The sequence below is a fragment of the Melospiza melodia genome, chromosome 2 (assembly GCF_035770615.1).
Source record: "Melospiza melodia melodia isolate bMelMel2 chromosome 2, bMelMel2.pri, whole genome shotgun sequence".
NCBI lineage: Eukaryota > Metazoa > Chordata > Aves > Passeriformes > Passerellidae > Melospiza > Melospiza melodia.
In genome coordinates, this window is record NC_086195.1 from 73,484,745 (window position 1) to 73,496,860 (window position 12,116).

The following is a 12,116-nucleotide window of genomic DNA, read 5'->3' on the forward strand; positions in this document are numbered from 1 at the left end:
GGGGATGGGAAGGGAAGAAGAATCACAGTAAGACACGAGAAAAAGGAGAAAGAAGGACAGATACGTTGGGGAGAAAAGAGAGATGTGACCAAGGGAGGGAGCAAGGAAACAAAAAACCACGCTATTCCAAGGAGGAGAGAGGGGGAATAGAGAAGGGAAACTGAAAATTTGTTTTGGCAGTGGAGAAAATAAAGGTAGAAGTGACACTAGAAATGTAAAACACAGTGAAGACTAATAAGACATTAAAATTGAACTGGGAGAAGACTCATACTGAGGAGAAAGGGAGTTTCTTTTGTACAAAATGTGACAATAATAATAACTGTTAAAATATGTCCTAACTTTCAAACAGAAATATATATGTTACTTGGTAAGTCAGATTTGACTCCCGTTGTGCTGGGAATATACCCAGATCCCTTCTTTCAGCTGAAGACATCCCCTCTCTGACAAGCATCTGCATCCTCACCTCTCACTTTCATCTTCTAAACTCACTGGGAAAGATTGATGGTGAAAGGCGGAATTCATCTTATCTGACTTTAGGCATAGATGTCAACCTAGGCTGTGCTTGTTTCTTGTGAGAGAAACAGACACTTCTAAGGAAAAGAATCACAAGATCTAGTTTAGGAATTACTGTAGGGTTACAGTAAATCATTCATGGTAAAAGAATCTCACCTCTTGTTCAGATCTAGATGTCAGAATCTATTGTCAGATGAATCACATCCATGACGACAACCAGCATGGCAGAGTGACTGCAAAAGCACCAGGAATTCAGTCCCTGGTTGCATATTTATTATAAATAATAATATCAAATAATCACTGACTCACAGCCAGTAAAAATATTTAGTGATCTCAGAGGGATCTCAAGCAAAGAACCTTCATTAAAATACAAATGGTAACAAGGAGGAAAACTGAACTAACTCTCTTAATCCCTAAATCTCATATCCTGGTTGCTTAGATTTTTTATAGACTTTAACTCCATAATATTTCTTAGGCACCACTTTTCCCATCTTCCCATACCAAACACCCTAAGCTGGGCTCAGCATCCTTCATTTTGATTCTGTTTTCTCTGGTTTTGCCTGGCTCATGCTCCCCCATGATGATGTGCAAACCTCACCTCTGTAGTTTCTCATCTATGCTATGTCCCCAGCATTACACATTCTTTTACTGACCTTTTTCATTTTCTTCTCTGCACTTTCCAAAGTTTATCTATCAACAATATGGATTTTAAACTGGGGCAAGTTGAGTGTTTTCATCTACATTTATATAACACTTACGTGCTCAGGGGCTTAACAAAAGACTAGTGCTTCTAGTCACTACAGAAAAAATAAAATTCTAGCAAGATATATTGAATCTTTCTAGTTCAAGATTCTCTTACTGGTTCAAGAATTTCTTTAGATGTGCTCATTATTAAGTAGGATTTACATTCAGTCTTTGATGAGTTCTGTGCTAAGTACTGCTCATTGTGAGGCACAGGAGGAATGCCAAAAAGAACATAATAAGAATTTGTATTAACACCAGGCATCCTGACTCCTACCTGTTTTTCTAAAGCAACAGACTCACCTAAAAGAAATGAAAGCAAGCAAGCTCTAAAACACTTAGAAACACTGAGCTTTGTCTGTGAAGTGTTTAGTGGCTAAGCTGAGTGTATACAAGAGTATACATCTATTTTTCCCCCTGCAATATTGACTTTTAAGGCAATGAAAACATTTTGTGTTCCACTGATCAATGCCTCCTGATTATATTGACTTACTGTGCAGCAGCTCTGATCCTCCTTTTATTTCTACCCTTTTAGCCATAAATTCTTTATTAATTTTCCAGTTACATGTAGTAGCATGGGAACTGAGAGAGGAACTGTAAATATGTGAAAAATCTCGTTCATTGTGATAGGAATGAAAACAGCTTCAGCCCCACAATTTCCCTGAGTGGTGCAATGTGAGAAACTGAAGAATTCCAGCCATGTGCAGGTTTTTGAAGGGCATATCTGACTGCCCACTTACTCTATTAATTGAACTGCCCCATTTGGAGCGTGGCTGCTGCACACTAAGGAAAAATGGCCTATTTGCTGTTGGTGTGATGCGGAAAAAGGAGCAAGGAGCTCTGTTCCCATCTATTCTTGTACAAAATTTGAGTGATTGCTCTGAAGTCACAGCTTTTTTCTGAGTACACTGTGGCACTCCACTCAATTTATTTTATTCAATTTTGACACAAATTATTTCTTGCTGCAGTTTCTTGTGACACTTTGCTGTTAATGTTCCCTTCAACTGAGTGAAAGGGAGGTTGATTATCCTGAGATCAGACTGCTGTTAGGAAATTTAACTGCTGTTAAGAAGCTTTTTTGAGATGAGCTGTCTCTGAGAAGGTCCATGTGCTTGGGCACTGCAGGCAGCCTGGCCTGGAGACCCAGCTGTCGGTGCTTCTCTTGCAGCAGATGCCCAGCTGAACCTGAACCTGCCTGCCTGTATCCAGGAGCATGCAGATGCTCTGTTAAGGTAGAAACAGGCAGATAAAAATGGCACTACCAGCATTATTCAGGTTTTTCTTTATCTGGAGTATCCAAGATCTGCACGACCCAAGCCATAAAAGAACTGATTGCACAGCAAGAGTATTGAGGAAGCTCAGTAAAAAAAAGGGTCATGTCTTGAATAATTTCAGAGACAGCCAGAAAACAACTATTTTTAATGGCTGAGTAGCAAAAGTTAAGGTTTTTGTATTAAGGATACATACAAGTCTGAAGAGGAGGAATGGAAGTTATTCTGGACAAATTTTGAAATAGGCTCTCTGTGCTCTTGGGGAGTATATTTTCTGCATTGCACCATCATGCACTGGTGGTCCCAACACACAGCATATGCTGGACATGCACTTCCCAGTAACAACAGTCACATGGGTGGATCTTTCCTTTTCTTCTGTTTTACCTATCTTTCATTTCCCCCCTGCTCATTTCTTTTCTCTTGTCTCTCCTTTTATATGTAATTCCCTCTCCTACATACTTAGACTCCCTCTGCTCCCTGAGATGGCATCCTGCTAAGCACACTTTTCCCCCTGCGATGGCAGCACTCACATCATTGCCTCTGGGGACACTTGCACCACTACCAAGAGACAGAGCTTTGGGAATAAGCCCCATCACTATCAGTTACTCTGTGACCCCATGGTGGCACAGCCAACCCTCTGCAAAAGCACCTTCTGGGGTGAGGAGAATGGTCCTGACACCACACCCAGTGAGCTCTGCCCATCCAACCAAGTATTATCCATTGCTTGCTGGTGTGTGCCTATGTTCATCTGATTTATTACAAAGCTTGTTTTATTTAATTATCTGAGTGGTTTGCCCACAGACAGCATTGTACCAACCCCAATGTTTTCTACTATAGCAATGGACTATGACCTGTGGCCAAGGGTTGTTTGTACTCTCAACACAGAACAACACTGTCACTATCCAATATTAAAATAATTAGAGGTTGTGCTTTCGTTTTGCTGGTTTCATGCAACACTTCTTTCTGGTTTTGGCTGAAAGGCATTTCTCATCCATATGTTTTGACATTGGGGTTTGCCCAAGAATGTGCTTAGGGAGAGGGTGAATTAAGACCTAAAAGTAGCACTGACTGGAAAATGCCCCTATTTACCTGAGCAAAAAGAGAAATCTTATTGGTGATCCTTCTGGCTTCCTCTCTTACCCTGAACTGCTCCAGGTTTCTTAGGAAGTAAGAATGTTCAGTAATGAAGAACAAGTACTGGGAATATGCTGAAGAAATATGTGGTTTGTCAAAAAATGCTCATTGTATTTTTTACAGATGTTTGACACTGTCAGGAGAGAAGGTTTTTGTAGTCCAGAGGGCTGATTTTGGCCAGACTGAGAGGTGTAGCTTATCCAGGTAATTTGAAAGAGGTTACAAATTTCCATTCCATGCTGAGGCACGTGGGTCAGTAACTCCCACCAGAATGAAAGAGGAGAACAACACCCAGGAGGTCAGAAGTGACCATTAAGTGTTCTGTTATTGCAAGGGGCACTGTCCACTCGTTCACCATCTCCATCTGGTTTTGTGCCAAAAGGAAAATCAATACTAGCTCTGTGTGCGTAGTTGGGATGTTTTGAACATGCACATGAGGCCAGGTTTGTCGCCAGAATTACTGCTTGCAAGTAGAAGTGCTTACTACTTATTTTGCCTGTTTCAGAGAAATGAATATATGTGGAAAAATTGTATAAACCTTTGGAAATACAGCTGGTTTTCAGATCCTGATGTTTGTTTCTTTCCAGCTGGTGCTGGCTGGTTGAAGAAAGGACAATCCATCCCTTTGCTGACTCCAAAGCTATTAGTTGCTTGCATCCATTGTGGGACAGGATAGTATTTAAAATCTTCACATACGTAACAGAAGGGCCTGAGGCAATTAAGTCAATATTTCCCTAAGTGGGAAGTGCTTTCGGGCATTTCTTAGCCCTTAGCATGGGTTTCTGAAAGGGATTCTCTGCTTTCACAGACAAACACATCCCAAACTTTCCCAGAAATTAATCAATCTTCATCTTCAAATTATTTATTCTTTACTATGTCCACTGAAAGGCAGATTCGAGGATTTTTTTGAAGGTGAGGGGACATTGAGGAAAGTGGGCTGCAGGCATTTTTTTTCGTGTGCAAAATTAGGCAGACATAATTAAAGGTTCTTTCTGAAAAGGGGCAAACTGTCTGTCTCCATCCTTGCAGATATATAAGTTCCAGTCCTGGAAATATTCAAAAGCTGTCTGGGCATGGTAGCTGCAGGTAGCACTGCCTGAGCCAGCATGAGGAAGAGATTAGAATACAAGGTTTAAAAAAATGAACAAACCATCTGGAGTATGCTCATGTCATTCCTTGGTGGTGTAATCCATTTTTCATATTAGGTGTGGGCCTGAGCTGAGCTAAGGGGAAGAGCTGCATTAACTCTGTGATGATGGCAGGACTCCAGAGGCTGGGAAAAAGGCAAGAATTCCAGGAAGTGATTAGAGGGAAGATACTGGGTGGAGACAGGATCATAAAAGAGCTAGGTGAGAGATGAAGCCACATGCATTGCCAGAACAAAAGCCTGGAGGGGCCTCCTCCAGGGGACACATCTCTCCCTGTGCAGCGCCGGGGCTTTGTGCCTGTGTGGCTTCCCTGCAATGGCACAGAGGGACAACGACCCACGGTGTCCATGGCCATTAGAGGGAGCTTGGAGGAGCCCAAGGATGAAACGTGGCCCTGGAAAGCAGAAGCAGTGTATGGAAGAAGCTGGTTCAGCATTTTAAATCTATTTTTAATATCCTTGAGATGCTTAATGAGATAAGGAGGTATTTCCCTATGATCTCCAAGAGATACAGTTGCTTCTTCCTTGGAAGAATTGCTTTTTGAAAGAGGCTGGGATTTTTTGAAAAATAGTTCAATAGTTTAATTAAAGTACATGTCTGGTGGTGTCTTCCATCAGGCATCCTCATCCCATGATGAATTAAAAAAAAAATTCAGCTGATTTTGTCTTCAGTAGCTGTTATTAAATGGACTGGATGCTTCTACTTGGGCAAAAGTTAACAAGAATACCATTTGGATTCATACAGCAGTCAGAGGAAGGTTCAGCAATTGCTGGATTCACCCAGGACATTGCAGGTCCAGCCACAAGTTCATTCCACTGACGGGCTGAAACAGAGCCTGAAGGAGGTGAGGGATGCAGATGCCTGAGCCCTGGTACCCGCTGACCCGCGATCTGCTTTGCAACACTTCACACTCTGACGGAAAGGTGTGATGGCTCAGATCGGCACATCTCATCCCAGAGCATCCCACTGCAGCCGTGCTACTGGTCTTGGTCATGTTTCCCACTGCCTCCACTGAGGCAGCCCTTTCACAGTCATGTGTGAGAATGTTCAGCATCTGTCTGGAACCCACCTGGGTTTTTTTACTTCTGTATCTGTCTGTCTGTCTAGTCAGGCATTAGATAAAGGAACAAATTACTGTGGATCATCTCATCACTGCATGTAAGCTCCTCCTAACACCCAGCCCCCTGGCACTTTGGGGAGAGGTTAGAGACTCGCTGGGTACACAGGAGGGAAGAGCTGTCACCCAGCCCACGCTCACTTCCTTCCTGCTGAGCAGTTGATTGACAGCAACCTGTTACCACCAGGAATTTGTTCTACCTATCCAAATATTTCAGATTGTTCGTGGATAGTTTTGACTTCTTCTTTATTAATGAAATATTTTCAGTGCTCATAACTGCAAAGAGGAATTTCAAAGCTTGATTTGCTCAAAAATTAGAGGGCAAACAAGGAGAGTTTGCATTTACTACCTTTTATAAAAGACTTTTCTATTTTTGAGAAGCTGACTTGAGATTTTTAAATACCTCAGAACACTAATATTGTGCTTTCTTTGGCTAACAGGACACTTGTAAAAAAGCAGGTGTTGCGAAACCCAACCCGTGTGCGGTAAGTCACTACATGCATCGCTCCTGTGTGGGTTTGGGCTCCCTTCGCCGCTCTTTGTCTGGGTGATCTGGCCGGTGAGATTGGGAGCACTGCAGGGCAGGGAGGATCCCCGTCTGTGCATTTGCGCTGTGTCTTGACACTTGTAAAGGAAGCGAGTAATCATCACTCTTGCTGCTTTCATGTCTCCTTGCACAATAGAAATAATTAATAGTAATAGCAGTGCTTTGCCTATCTGCGGCCCCTTTCATCTGAAGACCTGAAAGTGCTTGACAAGCATTAACTAAATTAGCTTCCAAATACCTGGAGAGGGAGTAAGATGTAATCATCCCCACTTTTAGATGAGCACACAGGAGGAGAAGCTAAGCTAACTGAGTGCTTACAGTTAGTCAGCTGAAACCATGTTTCCTCCATTGGGGGAGCTTGCTCAGCTCTTAGGAGGCTTTTAGAGGTATCCAAGGTGGGATTTGATATCCACTTTTAACTTCCAAAACTTACAGGCTGTGGAGCTATGTGATCTGCCCAGCAGGAGCTGGAGGATGCATGTAAGGCACTGTCATTCATAAAGTTTACCATTTGAACAAATAACATGGACTGGGAAGAAAGGAACTTCTGCTGACACCATGCTGGCAAAACCTGAGTGACTCTAAATTAGTCCTGACTTCAGAAATGTAAGTGGCCCTGGGCACAGAAACACTTCAGCTTGGATCCAGGGGTGGTGCAGACAGGTTTGTACCGTGCTGCCTTTCACTTCAAAACCCTTTTGGTGGCAAATTTGATCAGCCAAATTTGATCACATATACAATGTGTGGTCTTACCCCTGCCACCCTGCCACTCTGGCCCTGCCACAGTGTTCACAGCTCTTTCTTGCAAAGAAAAATGCTGACAGTCAAATCTGACTCAAATCCGGAGTCTTAAATAGATCTCTTTTAAAACAAGAGTGCTCTGCAACTCCCAGGACTCTACTCAGCAGGGGAAAGGAAGAAATTCTCAGTATCAGCTATGTAAGATCAGGTACTGACATGAAATTTATAAAAGGAAGGCAGGTGATATTTTGAAAGACCACAACAAGCTCTTCAAAGTTGTAACTGAGCTAGTGGACAAGAGAGGTTTCTTTCCATAGACTATGGAATTTCTAATGCTGCTGAAATTATTCTCCTTTTTAATATCAGACCTGAAAGGCTTCCATTCCAGGAATGGTACTCAGACTGCAGCATAGGCTCAAAGAGGAAGTATCAGAGTCACTGGAGAACAAGGGCTGCTCCTTATTGCAAAACTTTGTAGACTCAGATGAAAGGCACTAATAATGTTGGCAGCATATCCCATAAATCACATGATTTCACTGTGGGCAATCATCCATGTTTCCACAAGGTTGTGACGTTTTCCACATTTTCTCCTTTCCAGGCGAGAAACTGGCCAGAAGTTGTTGTCTGGACATCAGGTAACTCCTGTCAGCTCTTCCACTTCACATGGCACCCTCCCATTTAATCAACAGACACTAAGCAATATGTCACAATCCTGCTTGGAATATGCAGCTTAATATCACTCTTGGGGATGGGTAGCCTGTCAGAATTGAGTTTGCAACAATTTGAAGCCACTTGAACAGATGCAATCACATCAGTTCTTTTTTTTCTGCTCACAATGTTTGATACCTTCTTTTCTTCTACCTGCTTTAAATAGTCCTGGTTAGGTTTCCAGTGCCAACTCCCCTATTGACCCAGAGAGAAAATGAGTCAATGATCTCATAGGAGGAAAACAAAAGGGTGACATTTCCTCTAGAGTAAGTAAGTAGGTCAGTGCCATGAGATGTGATGGAAGAGGATCCCATGGTGCCCACAGGGTGACTAGAGGAGGCTGGACAGGCAGCACACCTGCCTGGAGGAGAGCTCAGGTGGACCTCAGCACTGGCCCTCCTGCTGGCAGGCAGCAAAGGTGTGTGTGAAAGAGTTTCACCATGCAACCTGTCCCAGCATGACTTCCACAAACACTGGAACTCCAGCAAGACCCTGATCTCCACCAGCCCCGTGCTCAGGGGGCAGCCTGGGGGCCAGGAGGGCTGTTGCCTTGCTCCCAGCTCTGGACAATCCCTTGCTTCGTGAGCATCTGGACATTGCGTACACTTCCTCCTTCCTCATTTGAATAATAGGGTTAATAAACATGTTCTGTCCCACAGTGCTGACGTAATGCTAAGCTCTTTCATGTTTGTTGAGTGCTACAATGCCACTCCATGGAAACTCATAAATAATGTGCCTTGAAGTTCTGTCGAGGTATTAACCTTGTTTTAACAGTGCAGATTTACATGAGTTACCACGCACAAGAAGCTTCTCTTAATTAGGATCAAAACTTACTTTTTTTAGCTTTGTTTTAATGGCTCTTAAGGTTGACCAATTTTTACTTGCCCAGCCTATTTGGCAATTTATTGTAAACTCTTCAAGCTTGCAGTTCTTTTCAGTGCACAATTAAATGCCTTTCTTCTCATCATTGCATTCCTTTACATTCTTCAAATTGAAATAACTTTAAGGTTTTTTACAAATGTACAATTGGTTTCTTTGAAATCTAAATTAATCTATGTTATCATACTTTTTTGGTGGTGTGAGAGATACTGGGTTTGGCTCAAAGCATTGACAGAAAAGAAAGGATCTGTGTGCTGCTTCTGACACAACAAAGGCCCTTTGTTTCCATTTCACACCTTGCCTCAAGTTTTGCCAACAGCTGGTAACATACCAAAGTAGCTGTTCTGCAAGGAGACTGTCCACACAGACATGTACAGAGAAAATTATTCTGTGCTAATGATCTCCAGACAACCCCTGTGGTAAATGCCCAATTGTGACCCTGAGCTGGGTGCATGGACTGAGCCCAAATGGCTGGAAGGCAATGCCAGGGAGCCATGAGGGCTCTGACATGGGAATCTGGAGGGATGGGTTCAGTTTCCATCCTGCCACAAAGACTTCAGGGCAGATGTGAGTCAGGTTCACCATGTCATGTGTAATATGGGATATAGCTGCACTTCTAATATCTTCACTGATAGGATATCCTTGTAATTCTTTGAGTTCCAGCAGCTTTTTTGTCCTTCTTTTTGTCCTTCTTTTTGTCCTTCTCCAACAGCTTCAGTTCTCAGACTCGGAATGTTCCATGCTGTGTATGTCAAGGAAGTTTTCGCACCAAGGTCCTATCCCGAACTCCAAACAGAAATTCTGAATGCCTCTTGAGATTTCCAAACTACTAGTGTGAACTCAAAAGATTCAAGTAATTCACATGCACCTTGTGTGACTTCCCAAGATAATGTGAGGTTTATATTCTGTTCACTACTGTTGCAGCTCAGAAATTTTTTTGAAAGTGCAATAGAAACTGGTTTAAAGTGATAAACAAAGAAACTTTCACATTTAATGTGTGTTTGTCTCTGGAAAGAATGGGACAACTGATGAAGGGAGAGGATGTCTTGGTTGAAAGGCTGATGCAAAACTTAGGAGGGTTCAGTTCCCAGATGTATCACAGACACTCTTTGTCACCTTAGGATAGTCACTGCAGGCACAGCTCCAGGGCTGGTGGCAATACTAGCTGAGGGTAATCTTATGCTGGAAACTGAGACCAATTCCCCAACCTAGATTGCAATGGTGACACAAATCAACACAGCAAAGGCACAAATTCAGGAAGAATCAGCTATGAGTGGGAACTACTACTATCAAGAAGAAGCAGAGAAAGCAGAGCAGACAATCACAGAGTAGACAATCTGCGTGAACATCAGCTCATCATCTGCTCAATGGAGAATCAAAGCTGGGCTTCAGTCTTAGGCAGCCTGAATGAAGTGCTCGTCTATGATCTAATGTCAAGGAACTGACAAAGGCCAACACACCCTTCATCTCTCTTCTTTGATCTTACAGCCATCACAAATGTTTTAGTTTGATCACTAATATTAGTTAGCGCAAGTCTGGGCTTTAGTGCACTAACTTAAGCTAATTCTTGCAATAATTCTTGATTTACTTGAAAAGAAAGCTCTATTGGTGATGCTTTGGGGCTCATTCACAAACTGGTGTTCAAGATATTCACCCTTTGGTCCTATGAACATTGCTTCTCATTGCAAAATTTTGAAACCCAGCCATGCTCTAATTTTAGCCTTCAGAGGGACAGAAAATCTCAGAGTAACCAACAGCCAACCCCTTTGCTGAAAGGATCCTGCACAAAGTGACAAATTTAATCCCATGAGCTCACTGCTGGAAGGGAGCTTCCCAGAAATTTTCCTGATGCAAGGGCAAAACAGCTGTTCTTTCATCTTTTTCTGAGTCACGCCCACAGCACCTCCCCGGAATGCAAATGTGCCTGGGTTTAATGATGTGACAAGGTAATTAAGTGTTAATGTGTGGATGCAAAGGGTATACAGGTTGCCAGATCTAAGTGCTGAAGCCAAGCTAAGGCGTTTACCAGACTTACAACACATTGCTGATAAAGGGTTCTGATGTCTACACATTATTCCTGTTACACAAGTAAATTTTACAGTAATAGACAAATAAATTAACTTCATATTTGAATTTTAAAGAGGTATTCTAACAAGAAAGCAGCCAAGAACCAATTCTAGGTGCGTGAGAAGCAATAGAAAAACTAGGACATAACACTATTATTATTTAAGTGACTATAATACAGTCAGATGCCAGCTCAGAATTGGACACTCCTCCTTCGTATTCCCCATTACCCCAATGTATTTGTGTTATATTAGTCCACATATACAGAGATTTAAACATAAAACAGAATTCTTGAGTTACAAAAAGTACACAGACGGAAAATCATAATAACACTGTCTAGATTAAATTGGCCCTGTACCCAGTCCTTAAATATCTCTAATGGCATGCAAATGGCTGATTTAATCAATTGAACTCCGCACAATCTCATTCAAAGTGAACAGTGCTCTATAAATAAACATTTTCCTACTCGAATGCAAATGATTGTTACACCATGACAGTGAATATTTGCATAACAGGCACGAGTTCTTGTAAATGCAGGTGCTTGAGTGACAGGTGATGAAGTCTGTAACTCCCCTGGGCTCAGGAAAGCTCCTCTGGGCGGGGGAAGTATTCCTAGGCCCTGTAAAGAGATGACAATGGGATGCTGTTAGCTTCCAAGTGTCCCCTTGGCCTTTCCACAGGTTTGTAGCCCAGCAGCTGGCTTGTCTGTCCCACCCCTGGGGCATGCTCGATGGCTGTGCCACGGGCTGGCAAAGCTCAGCTCAGCTCCCACTGTCATTGTGTTTTCTTTTGCTTTCTAATTACGCCTGTTAAAAGCACAGTGCTTTTAGTCATCATCATTTGAGTAACAACAAAGTGGCACAATAAAGCGGTGGAAAAGGAAGATGACTTGAGAGTATCAGCATTTTGGAAAAGAGGATACAGATTGACGTGAGAAGACAAGAGGCTGGGCACAGTGTGGTTTTGCAGCAGAAGAGTGAAGAGATCAGCAAGGTGTCCAAGGATATCAGGAGACTGGAGGTGTTGCCTCTGAGGATCAGGATCTCTGTACAACACCTGTATTGTCCTGTTGCACAACACCTGTGTTGTCCTATCACCTCTCCTCCTCCTCGATGTTCATCGATTAACTGACATGAGCAAATGAACATCAGCATGTATCAGAGAGAATTTTGGGGGCCAAGGGACTCCTGCTTTTATAACTGCGTCAAGCTGACCATTTGCAGTTTGTCTGTCTGTATCCTTAACCCACATAT

The 12,116-nt window shown here is 42.6% G+C and overlaps 1 long non-coding RNA gene across 2 annotated transcripts in view; it reads left to right on the top strand.

Annotated features, from left to right (window-relative positions):
- Positions 1-9,689, top strand: part of LOC134414369 (uncharacterized) — a 35,822-nt gene extending 26,133 nt beyond the window's left edge. For both annotated transcript variants that reach the window (XR_010026710.1, XR_010026709.1), the window contains 4 exons: positions 6,365-6,409; positions 6,907-7,077; positions 7,811-7,847; positions 9,512-9,689. This is a non-coding gene — a long non-coding RNA (uncharacterized LOC134414369). The remainder of the gene's footprint in view (positions 1-6,364; positions 6,410-6,906; positions 7,078-7,810; positions 7,848-9,511) is intronic.
- The last annotated feature ends 2,427 nt before the right edge of the window (positions 9,690-12,116 follow it).